Genomic DNA, 12,760 nt, shown 5'->3' with positions numbered 1-12,760 from the left:
ATTTGGTTTGAATAATTTGTACATCCTCAGAGACATTCTCTCTCTAAGGAATCTATCCACTTAGGAAATTACTTCCTAGAACTTGTAGTAAAAAATGAAATGGCCTTATCTATCACATTTGCTCTGAGGGGAAAATTGTGTGCTTTAGATAAAACATTACAGTGACCAAAATACCTCCCATCTGTCAACTTTATATTCCTCTCATTTAGTTTCACATCATGCACTTTGGCAAGATTCATGGGAGAAAAGCAGACAAGAACCTATTTTTACCATTGTTGAAAGTATGCCAACTTGGCAAGGGGGTGGGACAATGGGCACTCTCATACACAGAAAGAGTATAAATTGGTCCAGCCTTTCTGGAAGGTAATTGGCAATATAGAGGATATAAAAAATTTAAATATGAATATCCTTTGGCCCAAAAATTCAACTTCTGGGAATTTATCCCAGTGGACGAATTGGACAAATATGCAAAGACATAAAGGACCTCCACAAAGCATTGTTTACAATAAGGAGGAGTTGGAAGCCAGCTAAATATTTTATTGCTAGTAGACTGATTAAATACCTTATAGTGTATCTATATATATATATATATATATATATATATATATATATATATATATATATATATATATATATATATATATATATATATATATATATTACAATTTAATCAGTCATCTTTTATTTTTCAAACTGGGTTATTGCCTTTTAAATTAATCAGACAGAATCTGAGTTCTAAAAATGAAAAGAACTAGAGTTCCCTTAGTTTATTCCTATGGACCTTCTAAATGATCTTCTCACCACCCCATTTCCCAATCTACTTATCTCCCTTGTTTAGCTTTTTAATTTTTATTTTTTATTTTTCAATGATAGTTGACATTCAGTATTATTTTATATTAGTTTCAGGAATACACTATAGTTGTTAGATAATCATATACTTTACAATGTGATCTCCTAACATTTCAAGTATTCATCTGGTATCATACAGAATTATTACAATATTATTGACCACAAGAGGCCCAGTGCATGGAATTCATGCACGGGAGGTGTCCCTCAGCCCAGCCTCCACCCTCTCCAATCCAGGATCCCTCAGGGGATGTCTAACTGCCATCTCACAATCCGGGACCACTGGCTCCTAATCGCTCACCTGCCTGCCTGATTACCTCTAACTACCTGATTACCTCTAATCACTCTGCCTCAGCCCCCACCACTGTGGCTTTGTCCAGAAGGAAGTAGAATGTCCGGAAGATACCTGGTCGACCTGGTCTAATTAGCATATAACCCTTTTATTAGTATAGATACTCCCTATGCTATACTTCACATTCCTGTGACTATTTTATACCTATTAATTTGTACTTCTAAGTCCCTTTACCTTTTTTTAAAAAAATATATTTTATTGATTTTTTACAGAGAAGAAGGGAAAGGGATAGAAAGCCAGAAACATCGATGAGAGAGAAACATCAACCAGCTGCCTCCTGCACACCCCCCACCAGGGATGTGCCCGCAACCAATTTGCATGCCCTTGACTGGAATATTTATGATTTATAAATATTTATAATTATAAATTATATTTATAAACCCAGAACCTTATAGTCTGCAGACCGACGCTCTATCCACTGAGCCAAACTGGTCTCGGACCTTTACCTTTTTCATTGAGTCCCCCAGCCCTTCTCCCCTCAGTGCAGTGTTTTGTGGTAAATTAGAATAGCCATGTATATAATGGTTTCTTGGTATCCAAGCAATTGGTTCTAGGACCTTCTTTGGATACAAAATCCTTGGATGCTCAAGTCCCATTTATAAAATATGGCATAGTATGTGCATAGAACCTACACATGTCCTACCATATACTAGGTCACCTCCAGATTACTTACAATGCCTAATATATTGTAAACTAGAGGCCCAGTGCACGAAATTCGTGTATGGGGCGTGTCCCTCAGCCCACCCTACATCCTCTCAAATCCAGGACTGCTGGCTCCCAACTACTTGTGTGCCTGCCTTCTTGATTGTCCCTAACCACTCCCCTGCCAGCCCAATTGATGCCTAACTGCTCCTCTGCCAGCCTGTTTGCTTCTAACTGTCTTCCCCTATAGGCCTGGTCCTCCCCCCGAGCCCCCAACTACTCTCCCCTGCAGGCCTGAGTCCCCCCCAACTGCCCTTCCCTGCAGGCCTGGTCACCTACAACTTCCCTCCTCTGCCAGCTTTGTCTCTCCTAACTGTTCTCCCCTGCAGGCTTGATTGTCCCCAACTGCCCTCCCTTGCATGCCTGGTCCCTCCCAACTGCCATCTCCTGCAGGCCATCTTGTGGTGGCCATCTTGTGTCCACATGGGGGCAGCCATCTTGTGTGATGATCTATTTGTATATTACTCTTTTATTAGATAGGATGTTATGTAAATAGTTGTTATACTGTATTTTGGAAATAATTACAGGAAAAAAGGTCTGTACATATTCAGTACAAATGCAACCATCATAGGCCTAACTACACAGTACAGGTCCACAACACATAACTCCTTCCCCCCAAATATTTTTGATCCACAGTTGGTTGAATCCACCGATATGGTACTCCAACTATACATATGTCTATTGCTAAGGAAAGATTATAAAATAGCATGTAGAATCTGGTTGTAGAAAGTTTCTACATGGATAGGAAAAAGCCTGGAAGAATGTGTAGCAAAATAATGTTTTTACCCCTGGGCTGTGCAGTTCCAAGTGATTTTTAGTTTTTTAATGTTTTTTGAAAATATAGCATAAGCATGTATCACTTAAGTCATAAATTATGTGTGTTCTGGCTTGAAAAAATTAAAACATATCAACTTAAAAACAATTGTTTCAGGAGAAAATATTTATAAATCATATATGTAATAAGCCATTATTAATATCCAGAATATATAAAGATTTGCAACTGAACAACAAAACCACAAACAACCCAATTAAAAAATGGACAAAGAGTGCTCGCTTTGGCAGCACATATACCAGAATTGGAATGACACAGAAAAGAGTAGCATGGCCGCTGCACAAGGACGCGTTATTATTATTTTAATGGACAAAAAAACTTGAATATGCAGTTCTCCAAAGAAGATACAAAAATGGACAATAAGCACATCTACCTTATGGCATCTTCCATTCTCTGACAATTTCCCTCCCACCACCAAGAGAAAAATAAAGCAAACACTGCCCCACCTCCTCCTTTTCACTGCCCAAAGCCTCTTTCTTCTTCAGTTGAAATACCTCTTTGTTCTAGAAAGAGAAAGGAAGGGCATTCTTTGTGTTGTTATATGCAAGGGGCTCTCACGTTTGCACTGGCCACATTTTTACTGATTAACCCACTACCCTCTGCCTGTGGAGCATAGAGAGCCACATGCCACCAGGACTCTGGAGGGCCAGGCCTGTGCCTCCCTCCTTAGGTGAATGGGCATACAAACACATCTTTGATTTTTCAAGGCCAGTGCTCAGAGGCTCATGGATCGGACTTTAGAGCTAGAAGGGTCTTTGAAAAATATCAGCCTCGTTGCCTTCATTTTTCCATCAAGTTCAAGGGCATTAAGTGATCTGGCCAAGAATATAGTCTATTGGGTGTAGAAATCTCCACCATTAAATTTAGAAATAATGAAGACCTCTCTTTTTTGGTTGGTTGTTTTCAATCCCTGCTTTACGTATCATCAGGGGAGAAGTGAAGAAAGAAAAAGATTCTCAAGTTAGTCATTCTTGTTCACAACCTGGATGTAAGGTTTTTGTGGTGAAGGAAGTTGAAATTCATGACTAACATGAATAGATTTTTTAAAAAATATTTTATTATTAATTTTTTACAGAGAGGAAGGGAGATGAATAGAGAGTTAGAAACATTGATGAGAGAGAAACATCAATCAGCTGCCTCCTGCACATCCCTGGGGATGTGCCTGCAACCAAGGTACTTGCCCTTGACCAGAATCAAACCTGGGACCTCTGAGTCTGCAGGTCAACACTCTATCCACTGAGCCAAACCGGTTTCGGCATGAATAGTTTTTTGTTTTTTTTTTAACTTTTCATTTTTTTAAGTATATTTTTATTGATTTTAGAGAGGAATGAAGAGGGAGAGAAAGAGAGAGAAGCATAAATATTAAGAGAGAGTAATTGATTGGCTGCCTCCTGCACACCCCACACAGCGGATAGAGCCTGCAACCCAGGTATGTGCCCCTATGGGGAATTGAAATGTGACCTCCTGGTTCATAAGTCAATGCTCAACCCCTAAGCCACACCAACTGCACTAAAATAAGTAGTTTTTAAAAACTCAATATTTGCTAAGTACTCTGGATATGTAAGTTTACAGAATTTAGCATATACTGCAATTAGCTGCATGTTCAGAATGGTTAAGAACTATGGATAACACAGCAAAACAGACAGCTGACAAAGAATTTAATTTCTGAAAATGATCAGTCACAAAATTCAACATGTCACACTAAATATTTCCAGTCTCAGATTTGGAAAATTGAGTCTTACTTGCTTTGGATCACTTGCAGCCATCCATATGATTCATGTTTCTAAGGTCTTAAAAATGTGGGAGAAACAGAACCTAAAAGGTGTTGTTTGTCTCGGAGATGTATACATCTGAAAACAAGTGAGACCGAGTCTTCTGGGGAAGAGGTAGGGCAGAGGTTAGGGAGTGACATACCTCACACAAAGACGAGGGACTTTGACATCAGACACACCCGAGTTTGAATTATACCTGTACTGCTTTGCAAACGCTGAGATCTTAAGCAAATGATTAGTTTATAAAAATTCCCTTTATTGAGATATAACTTATATACATTATGATGCACCTATTTAAGTGTAGATGTCAATGAGTTTCGACAAATTTATACACGGGTGTATCATACACACAATCAAGATACAGAGCACGTTCCTTGGACCCTTTCCCAGTCAATTCCCTGGACTCACCGGCCCATGGCAACCAGGACCTGCTTTCTGTCACTATTCATTAATTTACTCATCTTTAACAAACACGTATTGAGCAACTGCTATGTGTTAGGCATAGTTGTAGTGGCTGGGGTATGGTAGTGAATAAGAGACAAAAATAGCTGCCATTTTACATAGAGGGAATTAGAAAGCTAACACAATGTATGAAAAAATATGTGGGTGGTCACATGGTGATAACGGCACAAAACCAGGGAAAGTGATTGGGAGACCCTGGTGGGGGTGGGCACATGCTGCTCTTTTCAGTAGGGTAGTCAGGGATCTTATCATGGGTGAGGTGATGTTTAAGCAAAGATCTGAGGGAGGTGCGGGCACCAGCAATATGGGTAGTAGGATAAGAATGCTCTAGGAAGGAAGAACGGCAAGTGCAAAGACCCCGGTGGCAAGTGTTGCTGGAATGTTTGAAAGACTGCAAAGAATGTGGCCCTAACTGGTTTGGCTCAGTGGATAGAGCGTTGGCCTGTGGACTCAAAGGTCCCGGGTACGATTCCAGCCAAGGGCATGTACCTTGTTTGCAGGCACATCCCCAGTAGGAGGTGAACAGGAGGCAGCTAATTGATGTTTCTCCCTCATCAATGTTTCTAACTCTCTATCCCTCTCTCTTCCTCTCTGTAAAAAACCAATAAAATATATTTAAGAAAAAAAGAAAAAGAAAAGAATGCAATGTGGTTGTCGTAAAGGGATGAGATGGAGAAAAGATCAGAGAAGTACAAAGGTCCAGGTAGGATAAGGCCTTACAGCCCCTGTGAAAACTGCCTTTTAATCTTAGTGTAATAGGGAGCCGTTGCAGGGTTTTAGGCAGAGGTGTGACATCACTTGACCCGCTTAAGAGGATTAGTCTGGCCTCTCTGTTGGGAATTGACTGTAGGGGGCCTCTTTGAGAATTAATGTAGTGCCTACATAGTAAATGCACTTTATCTCTTTGGGAGTTATTGATTTCTAAGTACAAATAAGACTATGAACTTTTTGTTTCTTTGTTTCTATATATGCCAATACATATGAATTCATTTACTTAAACATTTGTGGTGCATGGCTATACTAGATGCTAGGGAATAAACAACATAAAGCTGCCAGCTGGTGTGGCTCGGTGGCTGAGCATCATCCTATGAACCTGGAGGTCGTTGTTCGATTCTGGTCAGAGCACATCCCCAGGTTGTGGGCTCAGTCGCCAACGGGGAGTGTGAAAGAGGCAGCCTATCGATGATTCTCTCTGTCATTGATGTTTTTATTCTCTCCCTCTTCCTGCCTCTCTAAAATCAACTTGAAAAATATATTGCTGAAAATTTGTAGAAACAAAAAGAAAAATGGTACAAGGAATGGGGTAAAGAGGAAACTAGAAAGTTGCTGTTTAGTGGGTACAGAGTTTCAGTTGCGCAAGATGGGAAGTCCTGGGAATCTGTAACAATGTAAATATACTTCACTGGACTGGACACTTAGAAATGGTTAAGATTTTTTAAAAAAATGGTTAAGCAATGTTAAAATATGTACACAGATAATAATTTAATAAATAAAAAAAAGAACAAAAAAATGGTTAAGATGGTAAATTTTGTTAGTGTTTTTTTAAATCTACACTTTAAAAATATTTACTATATATTTTTATTTTTTAAAATATATTTTATTGAGTTTTTTATAGAGAGGAGGAGAGGGATAGAGAGTCAGAAACATGAATGAGAGAGAAATATCAATCAGCTGCCTCTTGCACACCCCCCCCCACCAGGGATGTGCCCACAACCAAGGTACATGCCCTTGACCGTAATCAAATCTGGGACCCTTCAATCCGCAGGCTGACACTCTATCCACTGAGCCAAACTGGTTTCAGCTTAATTACATATATAAAAAAATATATATGACCATTGTAGGGAAAACAAAGTAACAAGAGAAATATTAGGTAGAAATAAGTACTTATGATGAAAAAATAATGATGATGTGCTATAACTGAAAGGTTACTTTAACTTAAAAATTAAGACTACTAAAAAAAAGTATGACCCTACCTACAGAAATATATATTTAGGTGTCTGCTGCCTGGCTGGACCCTACTCACTTACAAGCAGTCCTAATATGTAAACATTCAGGGTCCATAACGACTGACCGAAGGCTCAATCGAACGCCGGAAGTCAGTCCTGCAGTCAGTGCTGGGTTGCTGTGACTGACTGCTGAGGGGGCTGCGGATCATGCCCTTAAAGAGGCCTGAAGAGAGAGGCAGGGTCTGATCCACAACTTCTGTGGCAGCTGTTGATCAGTTGTTGCCTCTCTCTTTCTCTCCAGGTCTCCATGGGGGCTGCTGATTAGCCCACCTCTCTTATCAAGCCCTGAGATAGGCCCGGAGACACTGACTGGCATAGAAACTGACCAATCACAACCAAATCTGAGTGAACTGTGAGGAGCCAATAGCTGCCTAGGAGGTGAAGCTTTTGATGCTAACTGGTATAGAAATCGACCAATCAGAACCAAATTGGCTGGCAGGGGAGAGTAGTTGGGGGCGAGATCAGGCCTGCCAGGGAGGGCAGTTGGGAGCAAGCTCAGGCAGGCACCAGAGAGCAGTTGGGGGAAAGACCAGGCCGGAAGGGGAGGGCAGTTAAGGTGATCAGGCAGGCAGGCAGAGGCAGTTAGGGGTGATCAGGCATTTCATTTTTGTACTTTTCTGTACTGTTTGGATGATTTAAATAACAAGAATAAGAAATTTCCCTAAAAAAATAAAGCTATTTTAAAAATTAAAACTCAACAATATATTGTAGCTCTGCTATATGAGTTTATAAATAGAAAGTGCTTAGAACATATCTAGAACACAGTAAGTGCTAAGTAAGTCTTGGCTGTTATTATTTTGCTTGTGACTATGTGGCAGGCTCTGCTTTAATTATTTTACAAGTATTTTCTCCCTTAATCCTTACAGGTACTACAGATACTGAGACATAGACAGGTTATGCCCAAGATCACACAGTTAAGTAGGGTCACCATATTTTACAGACAAAGATCTTTTAGCACTTTTAACATAAACTATTATTGGAAATGCCTGGTCCTAAATTTGTATACAAAGACACATTACTGAGGATATTCTCAACTGATACTATAAATATGTAACTGCTTTATATGATTCAGAGAATTACTTATAAGCTCTCATAAAGTTTATGGAGCTTTAATGTAAGTGGGTTAAGTAACTATACATTCTAAGACATACATAATTCCTATAATGAACTAAAATTTGTACTTCAAACTCCATAGCAGAATTATTAATAGTACCAGTTTGCCCTTGAATAACAAACTTATAGTTGACAGAGCATGTCCACGTACTGATCTCCAAAGCCAATGAGTGAAATTGGTATAAGGCAGGATAGACATTATTATCACTCCCTGCTTACATTTGAGGAAGCTGAATCACATATGCATGCTTCAGTGAGAATGACTTTGGCCACAAGTTATGAAAGCCCCTTTATAACTGGTTTAAATAATATAGAAATAGCCTGGCCAGGTAGCTAATTTGGTTGGAGTATCATCCAATACACTAAAAATTTTGGGTTTGATCTTGGTCAGGAGACATACAAGAAGCAACCAATGAATGCGTAAATAAGTGGAACAAATCAATCTCTCTCTCTCTCTTCCTCTTCCTTCCTGTTTCTAAAATCAATAAACATAAATTTAAAAACACACAATAGAGACATATATTGGCTCACTTACTTGGATGCCCATTGGTCTTCAGAGTTGACATAATCTAACTGCGCAGACTCTATTTCTGTTATTCTCTTGGTTCTGTCCTTCACTGTGTGTTGGCTTCATCTACAGTCTAAAGCAGTTCTGGGCCTCAAAGCTATAAACAGGAATGCCAGAGGAAAAGACCATTTCTTTCTGTAGCTTTACCTTGAAAACTAGAAAACTATCGTCAGAAGTCCTTAGTAAAATCCCCCCACCCCACATCATGGGCCCTGATGAACTCATATGCCTCTTCTTAAGTCAGTTACTGGCAGGGCCATAAAATCTGGACTCTGTTAGGAAGGAGGAAAAAAGAGGATGATGTTGAATACTGACTGAGTGATGCACCCTGGGAAGGAGCACTCAGGAGTCTAACCCAACTCTTCTAGGTTAAGCCTGAGGCAAGAATATCACTGAGGCCAAGTTAGCAGGACTCAAACCCCCTAAGTCTCAAAGTTTCCATAAAACAATCTCATCTGAGTCAGATTTTCATTAGATTGGGATGCTCATTTTTGGCTTTATGGGGACACCCAGGGGACATTCTTAAACAAAGTTTAGTGTGGGAATTCCCTATCACTGGGTTTTGTAAGACTGAAATTGGATGGACTGGTAAAAATTTGCTTTGAAAGCCACGTTTTGATAGATGCATCAGAAGTACAATATTATTCTTTCTTTGAATTATAAAAGATTTCAAGCAATAAAAAACAAGCTTTAGAAAAATCTTTACACTTTGCTTCTGGCTTGGAGGAGGCTTAGGTGCAACTTCCTTCGGTCTTCTCAAATTCAGGCTCACCCAACACCGGCCACCCCCACCGCGCCGCCGAAGTTTGACCCCAACAAGATCAAACTCATATACCTGAGGTGCATTACTGGGGAAGTCCTGCCCCCAAGATCGATCCCCTGGGTCTGTCTCCAAAAGAGATAGGTGATATAGCCAAAGCAATGGGTGATTGGAAGGGTCTGAGGATTACAGTGAAACTGACCATTCAGAACAGACAGGCACAGGTTGAGGTAGAGTATTCTGCCTCTGCCCTGATCATGAAGCCCTTAAAGAACTACCAAGAGACAGAAAGAAGCAAAAACAAATAAAAACAAAATGCCAAAAAACAAAACAAAAAAACCCCAATACCGTTAAGCTCAGTGGAAATACCATTTTTTTATGAGATCATCAGCATTGCCTGACCGAGGCAGCACCCATCTTTAGCTGGAGAACTCTCTGGAACCACAAGGAGATTCTGAGGACTGCCAGGTCTGTGGGCTGCAATGTTGATGGCCACCAACCCGCCAGCCTCAGGACATAGCAGGGGTGCAATGTGTGGCCCAGCCAGTTAAGAACTACATAGGAAAATTTTCTAAGTAAAGATCAATTGACACTCCCTCCCCTAAAAAAAAAAAAAAAGAAAGAAGGTATTTTCACACTTTTCCCTATTTGCATTGAATTTCTAAAGAAAAAGAAAAAGGTTGCAGTTATAGTTGAAGACCCCCAAGTATCTCTTATAGACCCCATTCTCCCTCTCCACAGTCCTGAATACGGTGTCCATTTTCCTGTGAACATTTTATACTTTTAATAATATATATAGATCCAAGACACATAGTATTGCTTTGAATATATTGATATATGATAACCCGAATATATCTTTCTGCAATGACACTTTTTGCTCAACCTTGTTCTTAAGTGATATTTATATTGATATAGGTAGCTTCAGTTCATGCATCCTAATTGTAATACAGCCCGTTATTTAAATGTACCCCTAGGCAGCATCCACGTTTGTTGTTCTTCACTGTTTCACTATTCCGAACAAGGCTTTGTGAACATTCTAGCAGGTATCTCCTGGCACACAGACAGAAGAGTGTGTCTGGTGGTGCCTACCTTAGTGTGGAATTACTGGTTGTGTTCAACTTCAACCTTCAAAGATAGGTTGCTGCCAATCTGATGGCTGTGAAGTGAAATGGCATTGTTGGTTTCAGAGTACAATAATTTTTTATCTCTTATGTTTTCTATGTATTTGAAACTCTACAGTTTCATAAACTTACCCTGTTTTCTATGTTGAAAATTTATCTTTGAAAGCCACGTTTTTGAAAATTGTAGCCGAAACCAGTTTGGCTCAGTGGATATAGAGCGTCAGCCTGCAGACTGAAGGGTCCTGGGTTTGATTCCGGTCAGGAGCATGTACATTGGTTGCGGGCACATCCCTGGTGAGGGGTGTGCAGGAGGCAGCTGATTGATGATTCTCTCTTATTGACATTTCTAGCTCTCTATTCCTCTTCCTTCCTCTCTGTGAAAATTCAATAAAATATATATTTTAAAAAAGAACTGTAACAAAAAAAGACTGATGACATAAAAAAAAAAAAGAAAATTGTAAAGTGGCTATTATGAATCTCTTCATCTCGATGTATCTTATTTAAACAGGCTGCTTTTTCCTTTGAAATATGTTTTATTATTTATTTCATAGAAAAAATGACAATGAGAGAAAACACACAGAGACACTGGTTGAGATACAGTAATTTTTTTCTTGATAATTTCTTGCTTAATGTGACCTGAATTTTTGTAATTTGTATAGGAATTGGAATATATCCCCCGTTTCTTCTGACTGGAAACATCCCAAGATCAAAGACTTAAGAATAGCATTGACAACCACTTAGTTTAGTTAGTATTTGGCAACCCTGCTGACAGAATCCTGGGACTTGCACCTGGAGCTTAGAGATGGCACTGCTCAATGATGCCATTTCAGCAACTCCAAGCACCGCTCTATTTTTATACTGTCTACCTCAGAGGTTCCGCGGCCCTGGGATACGCTTCCAGCAACCTCCCTAAGAGTTCCTGTGGGAACAAGTCACATCAGCAAGTCAAAACGTACACCCCAATGACCTAGGAAATACAAAGTCAACGCAATAAGCAAACTATTTCCATTCTGGTTGAGGACAAGGGGAACATTTAATCCTGAGCAGAGGGAGGGAGGGACAGGCAGAAATCCAGTGCACGCTGATTGAGACTGTACTGTTTTCTCTTGTAGTTTGCTTTGCAAAAGCTGGATGGGGAAAGAATAAAAATTAATTTATCTCTCTTTTCCATACTTACCTTTTATGTGTCTTAGTATAAAAAGAAACAGCCAGCCTGAAACTGTATTTTCTTTACTCAAAGATTGTGGTATGAGACTGTATGTTGAGAAGGTGGAGGTGAGGTGTAGGGTGAGCTTTGTGGGAACAAAGAAATAGTCAAAATAAAGTCATGATAAAAGTAGTAATTTCCAAGACTTAAGCCAGATGCCTCTGATGAGGAAGTTATGTATGTTGATGATAGGTTCCCAGAGAGCTGAGCTGAACAATTTGTCCTCTTGTTTATTGATTAAGCTGCTTAGACATTTAATAAACTTGTCAAGTTTTTCAAACAGCTTCTTTTATGACTTCCTCTGGAGTCTCTAGATGTCAGGTAGATTTTCCTGGCATGCCCAGTAAAGGTCAACTTTTGGTAATGTTCCATTAAAAATGACTACAAACATTTTTATACGTAAGAGGCAATAAGGAAGTTTTTAGGAGTTTTCTTCTAACTCATGCCTTTGATTGTTAACGGCTAGTAAAACCTGAAAATGCTTTGCAAATGGGTTAGATTTTCTCTTCTACTATTTTTGAAAAGGAAAACTTCCCCTACTCACCTTGAATTAAGATAGTAATTTGTTAATCAAGCATATCCTTGAAGTAAAAAAAACAAAAACACCTTTCTTCTCTTGAACATTAGTGCCTCCGCGCCTTACATTCCTGAAATTGCCCGTTTATAGCAGCACTTCCTGCTGTCAAGTTCTTGGCCCTCCATTCTAACCCTGACCTCCCAGCATTCACCTTCTGAAAGGCGAATTTGAACTTCAGCCTGCACACCAGCCTTGGTCATTACCTTGGTCAAAGATTACAAACCGCAGTGTTCCTTAAGTGGCACCTCTGCCTCACCCTCTCCTGGCTGCTAGAACCCTCCCAGGGGCCTGATCAGCGGCCGAACCTGGGAGAGTCAGTGTGTTCAGGGTGAGAGACGTGTGTCCTGGGCACATGATTCATTCTCTAATGCAATGACTTCATTTCTGCTGTCCCAGAGGAAAGCAGCAGGCATGCGGACATTGCTCTACGGGCACCACAGAA

General features: G+C 39.9%; 1 non-coding gene across 1 annotated transcript; it reads left to right on the top strand.

Moving 5' to 3' along the window:
- The first annotated feature begins 2,946 nt into the window (after positions 1–2,946).
- On the top strand, positions 2,947–3,053 carry LOC118703985. Its single transcript, XR_004983224.1, has one exon. It is a non-coding gene; the product is annotated as a U6 spliceosomal RNA (small nuclear RNA).
- Positions 3,054–12,760: the final 9,707 nt, after the last annotated feature.

Source organism: Pipistrellus kuhlii, unplaced genomic scaffold (genome assembly GCF_014108245.1).
Source record: "Pipistrellus kuhlii isolate mPipKuh1 unplaced genomic scaffold, mPipKuh1.p scaffold_m20_p_4, whole genome shotgun sequence".
In the NCBI taxonomy this organism is placed as follows: Eukaryota; Metazoa; Chordata; class Mammalia; order Chiroptera; family Vespertilionidae; genus Pipistrellus; species Pipistrellus kuhlii.
The sequence above is the reverse complement of the archived record's forward strand: the minus strand, read 5'-3'. Positions and strand labels throughout refer to the sequence as shown.